Here is a 13,393-nt window from a genome sequence, read left to right on the forward strand (position 1 = left end):
GCTCTGAATGTATTGTAACATATGGCACTTGATGTGAGCAACATAGAGCAAAATGGAGGCATGTGTTTATATGTGTCTCAATGTTTCCAAGAGAACACATAAAAAAATTAATGATCCAGACTTCTCTATTCTGTTGAATATTCCAGCACAACATGGATTGATTTACAAAACTGCATAGAAAAATCAAACTTACATTTGGCAGCAGAGACTTGAATATATGTAGCAGGGATTCTGGATTGAGAGGCCCAATGAGAGATAAAACTGACTAGTCCTGGTGACATGTGCAGTAAATGTGAAATTATTTGAGTCTGAGCTAGGAGACAAGGACCAAAAGAAAACACTGCTGGTCTTCAAAAAGCAGTTACTTTCAAAATATTGGGAGAAAAGTATTGGTGCAGTATGACTCCAATCAGAATTACCTTGGAGAACTTAAAGAGTCATCATACACTATGTAAGAATATTTATACATATCTAGAAATAGGTTCCATGACCATGTCCTTCCAACATGTTCACAGATGATTTGTTAGCACCCTGAATTATGAGAAGCACAAGAGTTACGGCTTTGCTGGAGAGTGAGCTTAAATCACAGCTGCCCCTGAATTCTAGACCTGGGGTAGATTGAGCTGGGGAAGAGTTTATACTCTATCCACTTGGGAAAGTGAAGGTGATGTCCAGGGCTTTGCAGGATGATAAGTTCAGGAAGCTCCCAATTACGTTCTGACTGGGTTGGTCCTTGTTGGTTTCCAGGATGAGGACGATTGTGTTGCCATTGTTGTTGCTACTGGACTCCTTGAAAACTCATCTGGTGTCCAGGAGGAGGAGGTTTAGGAGGGTGCTGATTGCCTCCTTGTGGTGGTCCCTGCTATGAGTCATCAACTTCATCTTCATCTTCATTCTCATCTCCACCATCAACAGGGGGTCAGGGTGGGCATCCTCAAGGAGGGGGTCTTTGAGGGCCTTGTTAAGACATCTGGCTTGGGTCCTTCACCACTGTGTGGCTACAGTGTAAAAGTAGATGAGATGCATGGTGGAAGATCCTCTTCACTGTGCACCTCTCTGACCTTGGCATAGAAAGAAATATTTTTTTCAGAACTTACCTCTCAATAGCAATCTCCCTGGTTACCACTGTCTCCACATGAAGATCTCCTGTTATCCAAGGACACAGTCATAACATGTTGCCTATGAATCCAAGTCTGACACCTAAGCAAGATGCTGAATCAAGACATAGATGCTTAGTGACCTAGACCCATGTTGATAAACTATAGGAGAGTGTAGAGAAAACAAGGTGGTGGCTCACAAGGAACTCATTGATTATCTGTGGCATATAATTATCTGCTACAAGCCTCAGATAAATGAAGAAACCCAGAGGAATGGGCCACAGACACATATTTCAACAAATAGTCATATAATTGGAGAGAGAAACTTTGGGGGGTAAGGAAACTTTGAATGGTAAACTTTGAGTGGTAAACTTTGTATTACCACTGAGAAGGCAGAATTAGAACACATATAAATAATCTACCACCTCTCAGCATTTATCTGTCCCTGGGCCTACAGCAAATTATTCTTTTTCTCACTGAAGACATTCCCTGACATTCCTGCTAATAGAATCCAGAATCAAAATTTGGTAAGGTCTGTCTATGTTATTAGGGGAACTGACCTTCAGTATTTCCTGACAACTCAATGATGGTAATGAGACATTCCTGCGGAAATGGTAGAGAAGGTGGACTGAGGATAAACAGGCTTTACCTGTTGATAGGTCTGCCACGCAACCATCGCTGGCTTCATGAATGCAGGTTTGCTTCATAAGTAATTTCTAGGGAATTTTAAATAAAGAGAAAAGACTCTCATTATCTTTAATACCAGCTCTGGGATGGCTTCTCCTAGTTCTCGCCTCCAGCCACCTAATGCTGTGGCGAGGTTTACAGAAAAGACTAGTGAGAGAGAGAGAGAACATGCCAGGGAGTGGAGTTTTATTGGGGAACAAAAACTTCTGGGCTAAATCCCATCCAATGAAGGTTAAGGGGGGCAGCATTCCAAGGTCAGGGGTGACAACTGGGTGTTTGGGGCAGTGGCCAGGCATGCCTCTGCATGAACAAGCCCTCAGACCTGGAAAAGGGTGGGGAAGACTCTAACACAGCTGTGTCTAAACACCTTGCACCCATCCAGGGAGGTAACTCAAATAACGTGTGAAGATGGCCTCACACATATTGCCCCTTTTTTCTTTTAAAAAGCAGGCAATGATTTACTATCTCTTGCACTAAATTTACTATCTCTCGCACTCTCGCTCTAAAGACTCGCCATCCTATAATTACAACACAAAAAAGAATTAACAGCAAAGAGAACAATCCAATAATGTACCAGGCCGAGTGTTTAAGAACATTTCCAGGGTTAAATCCATTTAATTCCTTCAATATTTGATTAGACAAAGAAGAAGCATCTGAAAAATCAGCTCTATTATTTTGAATATCTTGGATATGATGACGGAGTTCCAAATGATCCAAGCTATTATTATTCTTTTGCTAAATACCCAACAAATGGTCCTTAACCTTCTCACAATGCCAGAGAGAAGCATTGTACTTGGCAGCTGTAACACACACATATTTATAACATGCATGGCATTTAAGCCTTTCTTTAAACTTTAAAGGAGAAAGTTCATTACCTATATTTATAACAGTCACCTCTAAGGCGTTTAACTTAGTCTCAATCCTTTCATCAATATTTACTTGTTTGTGCAGAGCCTTGGAAGTATTTTGGGCTAAATTATTAAGAAATTTTGCATGTTGAATATTTTGAGATAAAGTTATCAAGGCTGTGACTGTGGATACAATGAACGAAACCAAGGCCCAAACTCCCACAATTATAATTCCAATGGCATGTCTAGGTCTCACTAGCTGGATATGAATTTGCTGTAAGACTTGAAAACCACCATCAGTGTACCATGGCTCTGAAATATTAGCAGGCAATAAAACAAAAGAGGGCTGATGAAGTACCAGCACTCCTTTTCCTCTATTATATCTAGTAATACAATTTGTTAGGTTACATTTGTTACATGTTACAACATATCTGTCATCTATTCATTTAACTTTTACATTTCCAATGATTAAAACATACGGAAATTGGACACAGGCTCGTAAGCCATAGCAGATTCCTCCTTACAGTGCTTGCCAACAAATTTTAGTAAAGGCTTGTCTGTAAAACGTAAGAATTGTGAGGTAGCAGTTAAGTGCCAGACACCTTTTTGAATACCACCTGCACTGTAAGTCAAAATATTACTAACAAATCCTGCAGGTGTCATAGCAGAATTTTTTCATAATTGTCTTTTATCAATTTTTGGAGATGAGTCTAAAATATACCCACTACCTTTAGACAACTTATGTTGTACTGGGAAAAGTATTTATACAATCTATCCATGTAGGAAAGGTGCCAATCTCAATTATAGAACTATTTGGACTGTGAGGTATTTGTGGAGGTTTTGCAGAAATGACTGATTTGTTATGGGAAAGTCCCATTTTAATCACTGATCTTGTATAAGGTTTTAAGTCTCCATAAATAGTATGATTAGTCAGTCTAGGTCTCCCAACTGCTATCTTTTCCTCAAATGATACTCTCAGACAGCCAGCATGTTTATCGTGGGACCAACACAAAGGTAATTGGGCACTGTAGCCAGAATAATTCAATCTAGTCACATGGTTGGGAGTAATATGAGTATCTGTAAATCCTCCCATTATGAAGGAGTCATTATTAAACAATGGAATAGATTCTCCAGTCCACACAGCTGGATATACCAGGGGTGGATCTGGGAAATACACCAGTAAGTGTCTGCTCGACTCGCTTTTACCTGACAGACCAGCAGGGCAATCACTGTAGCTACCACCATCAATGGAGGCTTATTCCTTCCTAGGAGTCGAATTATTTGTGAAGCGTGTGTTGTCAGCTTCTTCACATCTTCCCATGAGATCAGCTTTTCAGCTGGGTAATGTTGGCTCCTCTTCATTCTTCTTCGATATCACTTCCTTTTGAGGGGAGGCTTCTCCGGGTTGATAATCAGTCGCTTGAATCTCAGTTCTATCTCTTCCATGTGTGATTGCATGTTCAGGAACCCAGATAGGATGAAAAGCACCTTCTGGAAAAATATAAGCATGACCTTTGCCCCACATAATCACTGGATCTTTCATTTGACCAGTCTTTAAGTCTTTCCACAAAACTCTGCCTAAAGGGGCTGTTGTTGTGGAAGACATATGTCTCTCAGCTGCAGTCTGACCTTCTGTGTCACAATTTAAAAAATTTAGAACAAACAAGGCATGGTTGAGGCTATTTTGGGGAGTCATAAACCTATTCCCCCCTTTTAATTTTTGTAATTGCAGCTTAATAGATAAATGAGCTTGTTCCACAATGGCTTGACCTTGGGAGTTACACAGAATTCCTGTTTTATGGTCAATTTGAAACTCTTGGCAACACTGTTGAAAAGAAGAGCTTACATAAACTGGTGCATTATCTGTTTTAATCTGTATAGGGCATCCTAACAGAGCAAAACCTGCTAGGCAATGAGAAATCACATGTTGAGTATTTTCTTTTGTATGTGCTGTGGCAAAAATAAATCTGGAATTTGTATCAACTATCACATGTACATTACATTGTTTACCAAATTGAGGAATATGAGTACATCCATTTGCCATATTTGATTGGATTAAATCCACAGGGATTTACCCCTGATGGCAGAGATGGAGTGTGAATAACAAACTTAGGGCTGTGACTTATAATTTGACGAGTTTGTTGTCTGGTAATATTGAATTTTTTTACGTAAGCTAGAAGCATTCTTATGATGCAAGGAATGTGAAGCTTGTGCACAATCATATGGAGACATCTGATGACAAACAGCTACTAATTTATCAATCTTGTCACTCCTGAAGTTAAAGGTCCTGGAAGATTAGTGTCACCTCGTATGTGTCCTACGAAACATGGGTATTTTTGCATTTACACCACCTTTTGTAGATTATGAAATAATTTAAATAGCTCTTGTGATGAGGTATACCCAATAACTGAAGTTTCAATATTTTTGGTAACTCCAACTGCATATAAGCTGTCATAATAAATATTAATAGGCGCATTTGTAAAGTAATTTAAGGCACAAATGAGAGCTTGTAGCAGAAGTATATGAGGTTTGTATTACCTCTGTGTGAACATGGCTATAAAAACCTGCTTTACCTGAGCTTGAAACATCAGTGAACACTGATAGAGCTCCATCTATGGGCTGGGCACGTACAATCTGCGGAAAAATAAGTGGTGTTATTGATGTAAATTGAAAAATTTTATCACGAGGGTAATGACTTTCTATCTGACCAGGAAAATCAGCAAAAGCTATTTGCCATAAACTAGAAGCTTGAACAAGCCAATTATTTTGATGAACAGAAAAGGGAATAATTATAATATCAAGTTAAGATCCAATTAATTGTAAAACTCTTGTTCTACCTTTAATTATTAATTGAGCAATAGAGTCATGAAAAGGAATGAATGTCTTTTGGGGAGAGTGGGCTAAATGAATCCAACCAATAACTCCCAATCTTTGCTATATGGCTCCTATTGGGTATGCAAAGTTGGAAATATTAATAAATATACTTGTTCTTTAGGATTAATTCTAGTAAGCTGTGCATTTTTAATTGCAATTTCAATCTTTTTTAAAAGCTGTACTAGCCTCTATTGTCAGCTGACGTGGAGAGATTGGAGAAGGATCTCCTTGTAATATCTGAAATAAAGGACTTAAATCAGAAGTAGTCAGTTTTAAGGACGGCCTCAGCCAATTAATATCTCCTAATAATTTTTGAAAGTCATTAAGGGTATGTAATTCCTCAACTTTTATCTGTAGATTTTGAGGATGGATTGTACGTCCTTGAATTATCTGACCAACATATTAAAAAGGAGGCATCTTTTGTATCTTTTGAGGAGCAATGCACAAACCAATTGCTGTAAGTGAAGCCTCTAACTGAGTAAAAATTTCTGAAAGTAATTCTGCATTAGCATGAGCCAATAGTATAGCATCCATAAAATGAATAATATATGTATCAAGAAAGTTATCTCTTATAGGAGCTATCACTTGAACCACAAATTTTTGACATAAAGTAGGACTATTATGCATCCCTTGAGGCAAGACCTTCCAGCAATATCTTTTAACAGGTTCTTTAAAATTAATTGCTGGGAAAGTGAAAGCAAATTTTTCACAATCCTCAGGATGCAACCTTAATGAGAGAAAACCAGCACCATTTGTTGAAAATGCTATCTTTTCTCTAGTGCATGTTTTTAGCACCTTTGTCTGACATAAGATAATTGTAATTTTGTGGGTTAGTCTCTATGTCTTCGATTCCATACTATTGCTCTACCAGTCTGTTTGGGTGTCAATACCATGCTGTTTTTGTTACTCTTGCTCTGTAGTATAGTTTAAGGTCTGGTATAGCGATGCCACCTGCTTCACTCTTCCTGCTAATGATTGATTTAGCTATTCTGGATCTCTTATTTTTCCAGATGAATTTCATGATTTCCTTTTCTATTTCTAAGAGGAATGCCATTGGGATTTTGATCAGAATGGCATTAAATCTATATAGCGCTTTTGGTAGGATAGTCATTTTTTTTTTAATATTAATTCTGCCTAACCCAGAGAAAGGTAGATCTCTTCATCTTCTAAGGTCGTCTTTGATTTCTTTCATTATGGTTCTGTAGTTTTCACTGTATATATCTTTCACCTCTTTCATTAAGTTGGTTCCCAAGTATCTTTTTTTTTTAAGTTATTATGAGTGGGTAGTTTTCCTCATTTCCTTTTTAGAGGCTTTGTCTCTGATATACAGAAATGCCTTTGATTTATGGATGTTGATTTTGAATCTTGCTATTTTGCTGAAGTCATTTACTAGTTCTAGAAATTTTCTGTTGGAACTTTTAGGGTCTTCTAGGTACAGAATTATATTTTCAGCAAATAGTGCTAATTTGTGTTTTTCTTTACCTGTCCGTATTCTTTAATTTCTTTCATCTGTCTAATTGCTCTGTCCAGTGTTTCAGCAACTACGTTAAACAGAAGAGGTAAAAGAGGGCATCCCTGTCTTGTTGCAGTTTTTAGAGGGAATGCTTTCAACTTTTCTCCATTTGCAATGATATTGCCCTTGAATTCAACATACATACCTTTTACGATGTTGAGACATGTTCCTGTTATCCCTAGTTTTTCTAGTGTTTTGAACTTGAAGGGGTGCTGTCTTTTGTTGAAAGCTTTTTCTGCATCTATTGAGATGATGACATGGTTCTTATCTTTAAGTCTATTGATGTGATGATATACATTCATTAATATCTGTATGTTGAACCAACCTTGCATTTTTGGCATGAATCCCTACTTGATCATGGTGTAAGACAGTTTTTTCATGGTGTGCATGTATGGACAAAGAAGAAAGAATGAGACTGAACATAGAAGAAGAAAAACAAATGTCATGGATATCTCTGAAGCTTCTTCTGCAAATGCACTTACCTCATTGAAAAGGTGGAGCCATCTTCCCTTTCCTGAAAAGGAAAATGATTCTGTATTCACAATCAATGGTAAATTCCCAGTGTCCTTCCAGAAAAAGTAAGTCATTTAATATTTATTTGAAAAATGAGGTTTATTTGATAATACAGAATGGAGCAACCGGGGAACAAAAATGTTATTCAGATGCAAATAGTACCATGGAAATACAGGAAGAGAGTGTTCTAAGTAAGACAGGATTATAAGTTCTGTCTATTATTGCTGAGAAGCAAGTACAAAAAATTATAGAGCATGGTGCAGTGGCACACACTTGTAATCTCAGCATCTCTTGGGAGGATGAGACAGGTGGATCATGAGTTCAAAGCCAGCCTCAGGAACAGGGAGTAGTTAAACAACTCAGCGAGACCCTACCTCTAAATAAAATAATAATAATAATAAAAGGGTCTCGGTATGTGGCTCAGGTTTTGAGTGCCCCTGAGTTCAATCTTCAGTACACCCAGCAAAATAAGACAATTGAAAAATTCCATTGATCGCAGCCAGGTGGAAATCTTTCTTTACCTGGATGAAATCTGTTTTAGTGGACTGATGGGGACAGTGTCTTTGTTTAGGGGTTTGGGGATGCCTGTTGTTTTGATTCATTAGTACATTAGTATGTTGGCTAAACAAGTTATAATGTGGTTCTGCTGAATGAGGAAATGTGAAGTGCTCACATTCTTGCAAATTAGAAGAGATAAAGCCAGGATGCAGCTAACTGAGATAATCTAACCAGCATCTGATCAGGGACGCCAAACTGAATAGGTACTTGTGCACCAAAATACCTTCATGAGAATTAAGAATGCCAGATGAGAAAACATAGTGTCTAGATTTCGTATACTAAAGGGAAAAAAGTATTGAGAAACTCTGGAGGAGAAAAGATGGTCATGTAACTCCTTCTTGAACTCCAGGCAGGCAAGTAGGGAGATACCTACTGCTTGTGGGGCAAAGAGGGAATTCAGTCCAGGATTTAGGCTTTGAACCCAGTATTAGGCATAGTTTGATGAATCCCACTTCCAGGAGATGCTCACAATCCCTCTCTAATGCCCATTCTTAAAACCTGACTTGCTATACCTGCATTGAACAAGTGGCCAAGGGGCTGCTGCCAGCATTCCTTACTTACCTTGGAAGGAGAGGGGATGTAAGAGTCCACTACTGGAAAACAGGGCAAGAAATATAGGACAGGCTTCTGTCTTGAAGTTGAGTGTCCATCATGGAGAAACTCACCACTGGGCAGACATCAAAACTGCTTTTCTTAGAGCAGATCCTGTGTGAGACAGTCTTGAGATCTGTCTGCCATTAGGAAAAAACACTCTTACCAGGTGAGCTGTGTTGAGTTTAGGCCTGCATTATTTCCCACCTTGGAGTGGGGCTGACTCATACTCAAAGCCTGGATAGTGCATATACCCGCAGTATTCACACTCAGTTGAGAGTTAATCATGACATGGAAGCCAAGGTACTGCCTGCACTAACACTACTGACAATTTTAGTGTCATTGTGTGAAGTAAGACTTTTGATTCCGGAGGGGAAGACAAACTGCTGGGCACAATACTTGGAACTCAGGACAAGTCTGGTCCAATCTATTAGTGGGCAGAGTCTAAAAGCACACACAGCCAGACTAGTGCACATGGCTGAGCCTCTCAAATAAACCTGTACAAGGGAGAGACAAATGAGCCCAGTCTAACAGAGTTCCATTGTATCCCAGGTGACCTATGGCTGGTTGCAGTAGTTGTGGCTCAGGAATCACAGACTTATTGGCGATCAAGAAAGGGCTGTCTTTTTCCTTCCCAGTGTTTCACTAGTCTCAGTGAGCCTTAAGTTCTGAATGTAACAGCATTAAGGTGTGCATGGCCATAGTTCTGGCAGAGTCCTGCGACCTGTCACCCCTAGATGATCCTTTACAGAGTAGAACAGAAATAAGCAGTGACAGCTCACAGGCAGGTGACTGATGATGAAAACTCTTTGCATTCTCCAGCTCCAGAGAGAAGCTTGAAGGTACCATTCTGAGGTGCTCAAGCTGTTTGTTTGGAACATACCAGATAGGAATTGGGAGCTAACTTGGACTTGGATTGCCCTCTGCTGCTGAAATAGTGACAACACACCAAAACCAACCCACAGTACACCACTACTTGGGCCATCCTTGAGTGCTAAATGAGCAGAAGTGACTAGAGACTCAGAGAAAAGAAGAAGCCTTCTTGGATTTATGGCAAGATAATCGCAAACTCTTTCACGTTGTGAAGACTGGTATAAGTCCCTATCCTTGAATAGGCATAGTATCTTTCATACCAAAGAGCTTCCAAAGCTTTCAGGGAATCAGGGCCTTATTTATAGGTTAAAGTAAATTGACAGACTCTGACCAGAAAATATCCCAGATGGGCAAAGGTGTACATGAAGAAACTAACATATCTGATTTATGGAAAATGAAGAAGCTTCAAGAGAACCCAGAGAAATTATTCAATATTATAGCAGAAAAACTTAATAGAGAGATTGAAGCAATTAAAAAATCCAACTGGAACTCTTGAAGTGAAAAATACACTAAATGGAATTAAAAACATAATAAGAAGAATCAATACCAGAATTGGTTACACAAGAAGGGAAATTAATTATTTTTAATAGTGGGTTTGATTTGCAAAGTTAGTGGAGAGAGAAGGAAAAATAATAAAGTAGAAGGAAGAAGTGTGGTGAAAAGTGGAACAGAATTAATAGTAAATATTTTAGCTATTGAGGTTTAAGAGGTTATTGAAATACCCAAGTTGTGAAACATATGTCAAAAGAGATCATGGCAGAAAACTTCCAAAGTTAGAGAAAGATATCAAATCAAGGTACAATGAGGTCAATCAGTAAGACTTGACTCAAGTCCACACAAATTAATATTAATACTAATTAATGAATATCAATACCTGAACCAAGGTCACAGGTAAAGAGAGAATTCTCAAACCAGTAAGAAAAAGGGGAGAGGGAGCAATTAAGTGTGTCCCAGTTGGACAGACAACCAATTTATCCAGAAAACCTTTTCGACAAGAAAAGAAAGACATGAATATTTCATGGTAATGAATGGGAAAAAAACCCTGTGAACCAAGAATCCTGTACCTAGCATAGCTCAACTTTAGAAATTAAGAAGAAATAAAGACATTCTAAGGGAACTAAAAGCTGACCTGATGTATCACCACTAGACTGTGAAATGGAGTTGTGAAATGGAGTTCCTCAAACTGAGACTGAAACTTCAATGACTAAGAAGAGAACATAAGAAGCAATAAGACTCACTAGTTAGAGTAGCTAAAAAGGAAAATAGAAAATGCCTTGATATAGAAAACACAGTGAGTAAGCCATTTACGTCTTTATTATGAGATTGAAATAAAAAAGTTAAGAATAATAATTACAACAGCATGTTAACAAAAAATGGGCAGATATTAAATGGGACATCAAAAGTTCAAAATGTGCAAGCCCATGGATTTATATTAGTATGTATTATGTTTCTTTTTTCCCATCTTATATTATGGTGATATCATTTCAAAATAGCTTTTTGAAGTCAACACCAACTGTGGTTCGATTCAAGCCAAAGTTTGTAATTGAAATATTCAAGGCTATAAATGAAAAATCAAAAGATACTACTAGATAAGTCACTTAAGTCAAACAGAAAATTATAAGAGAAAAAGAAAGAAACACAATGAAATGACAAATAAGCTAAAAATTTTGCTTTTGTAGTCCTACATACTGAAAATTACCTGGAATATAAATGGTTAAAGTATTAAATTAAAAGACATGTTTTGATCAAATGAGTTAATAAAAACATTCAAGTATGCGTTGCCTATGAGAATCTCTATGAACATGCATACACTGAGATTAAGAAATTAAACAAACATTTGACAGTTTTAAGTCAAACTTATATTTAAACTGTTGTAATAGTAGGATTATAATTTTCAGGAGATCAAGATAATGACCACAAGAAATATACATACAAGCTAAGAGCAGAGAAACCCTGAGCTCACTGATTCTCATTGAACATACAAAAGTCAACACTAGTAGGTCTTAGATAAAGCATCCATCTTCTTACTATCTTATAAGGATTAAATTTCAAACCATGAAGCCTTTGCAGACACTCAAACCATATCTAACCATAGCAAAGGTCATAACAGATGATTTTCAAGTATGAATTCCACACTTTTGTCAAGTAGCCCATATATATTTTGTTATAGGTAAAGCTTCGCCCCAGGGTTTCATAATCTGACTTCCAGACCACTCACGTATAATCGAATCAAGCCTTATTGAAGCACACCGGTGGTGGCTGACCAGAACATAAAGCTGTGCCCCTGATCAGCCCTGAACAATTGCAAGAGCACTCCTTATAAGCCTGAAAACCGCAAAAGGGATGTTCCAGGGGTCTAGCCAATGCAAGCAAGCCAGGTTACAGAAGGAGGACAGTGCAGTCAAGTGGAGGGAAGCCTAACCAGTCACTCCAGTTACAGAATCAGAGGCCCATTACCCTAGTTACAGAAACAATACCCCATTAGGTAGTTCCATGTTCTCAAAGGTTTCTATAGCAAAAGGAAAAGAACATTTTGCCCCAGTCATGACTCTTCTACTTGGCATGGTTGTTTTACAGGTTGAAGTCATAAAACAAAATGGAGTCACATTTGCTCCTACTATCACAATTTGAGCATTTTAAATTCTGATTTGGTTTAAACATCCCCCCAGTTTCCACTTCAGAATTCTTAGATAAAATGGACTAGGTAAGTAAAGAGGTTTCAGGTGGAATAAGTTCAAACAGACAGCAATAATGGCCACTTTTCAATCCAGGGGCTCTGATTCTCTAAACTTGTAGAAACTGGAATTCTAGAGAATGGATGAACTAATTTAAAAAATTGAGAGTACCATGGCCATTGAGAGGAGTTTTCAACCTTAAACATATCATAGCCATTCCATGTTTTCTGAGGAATCTTAATGCTGCTTTTAGCTCAATACACAATAGCCTAATTATGAAACCAAACTTGATGCCCTTCAAAGAATGGATAAAGAAAATGTGGCATATATACACAATAGAATATTTCTCAACCTTACAGAAGAATGAAATTATGGCATTTGCAGGTAAATGGATGGAGCTGGAGAATATCATGCTAAGTGAAATAAGCCAGTCCCCCGAACCAAAGGCTGAATGTTTTCTCTGATGAGTAGATGCTAATTCACAATAATGGGGATGTGCTAGAGAAAAAAAAAATAGAGGTACTTTGGATTAGGTAGAGGAGAGTGAAGAGGGGGAAAGTGACATGGGGGTAGGAAGGATTGTAGCATGAATAAGGCATTATAACCCTTTGTACACATCTGATTACTTGACCATTGTGATTGTATAAAATGTACATTAGAAGAATGAGAAGTTATACTCCATTTATGCACAACATATCAAAAAGCATTCTACTATCATGTAAAACTAATTAGAACAAATTATTACAATGGAAAAAAATCATAGCCAGCCATGTGGCACATGCCTTTAACTCCAGTTTCATGGGAGGCCCATGCAGGTGGATTGCAAGTTCAAGGCTAGCATCACCAAATTAGCAATGCCCATTTATTGAGGAAGCTCTGCATATTTATAGAGCCAGGTGTGGTCTGATGGTTGAAACAGTTTAACAATTTAATGGTTTTGGCAGCTGGCATAGGGTGTTTTCTGATTGGTGGGTAAGGATCATTTGAGTCACTTGGACTCACCATTGGACGGCTCTTCTCAGGGGGTGGGGAGGTTAGTCTTTGGAGCCTGGGCGACTCCCAACATTACCCCCTCTTTGTTATTAAATGAGAGTGGGCATCAACTCACTCTGGTTGCTTCCTGCTGAAATGGGGTGGTGTGGGAGAAAGAGAGGAGGGAACTAA

This window comes from Marmota marmota, unplaced genomic scaffold (genome assembly GCF_001458135.2).
Source record: "Marmota marmota marmota unplaced genomic scaffold, marMar, whole genome shotgun sequence".
Taxonomy (NCBI): domain Eukaryota; kingdom Metazoa; phylum Chordata; class Mammalia; order Rodentia; family Sciuridae; genus Marmota; species Marmota marmota.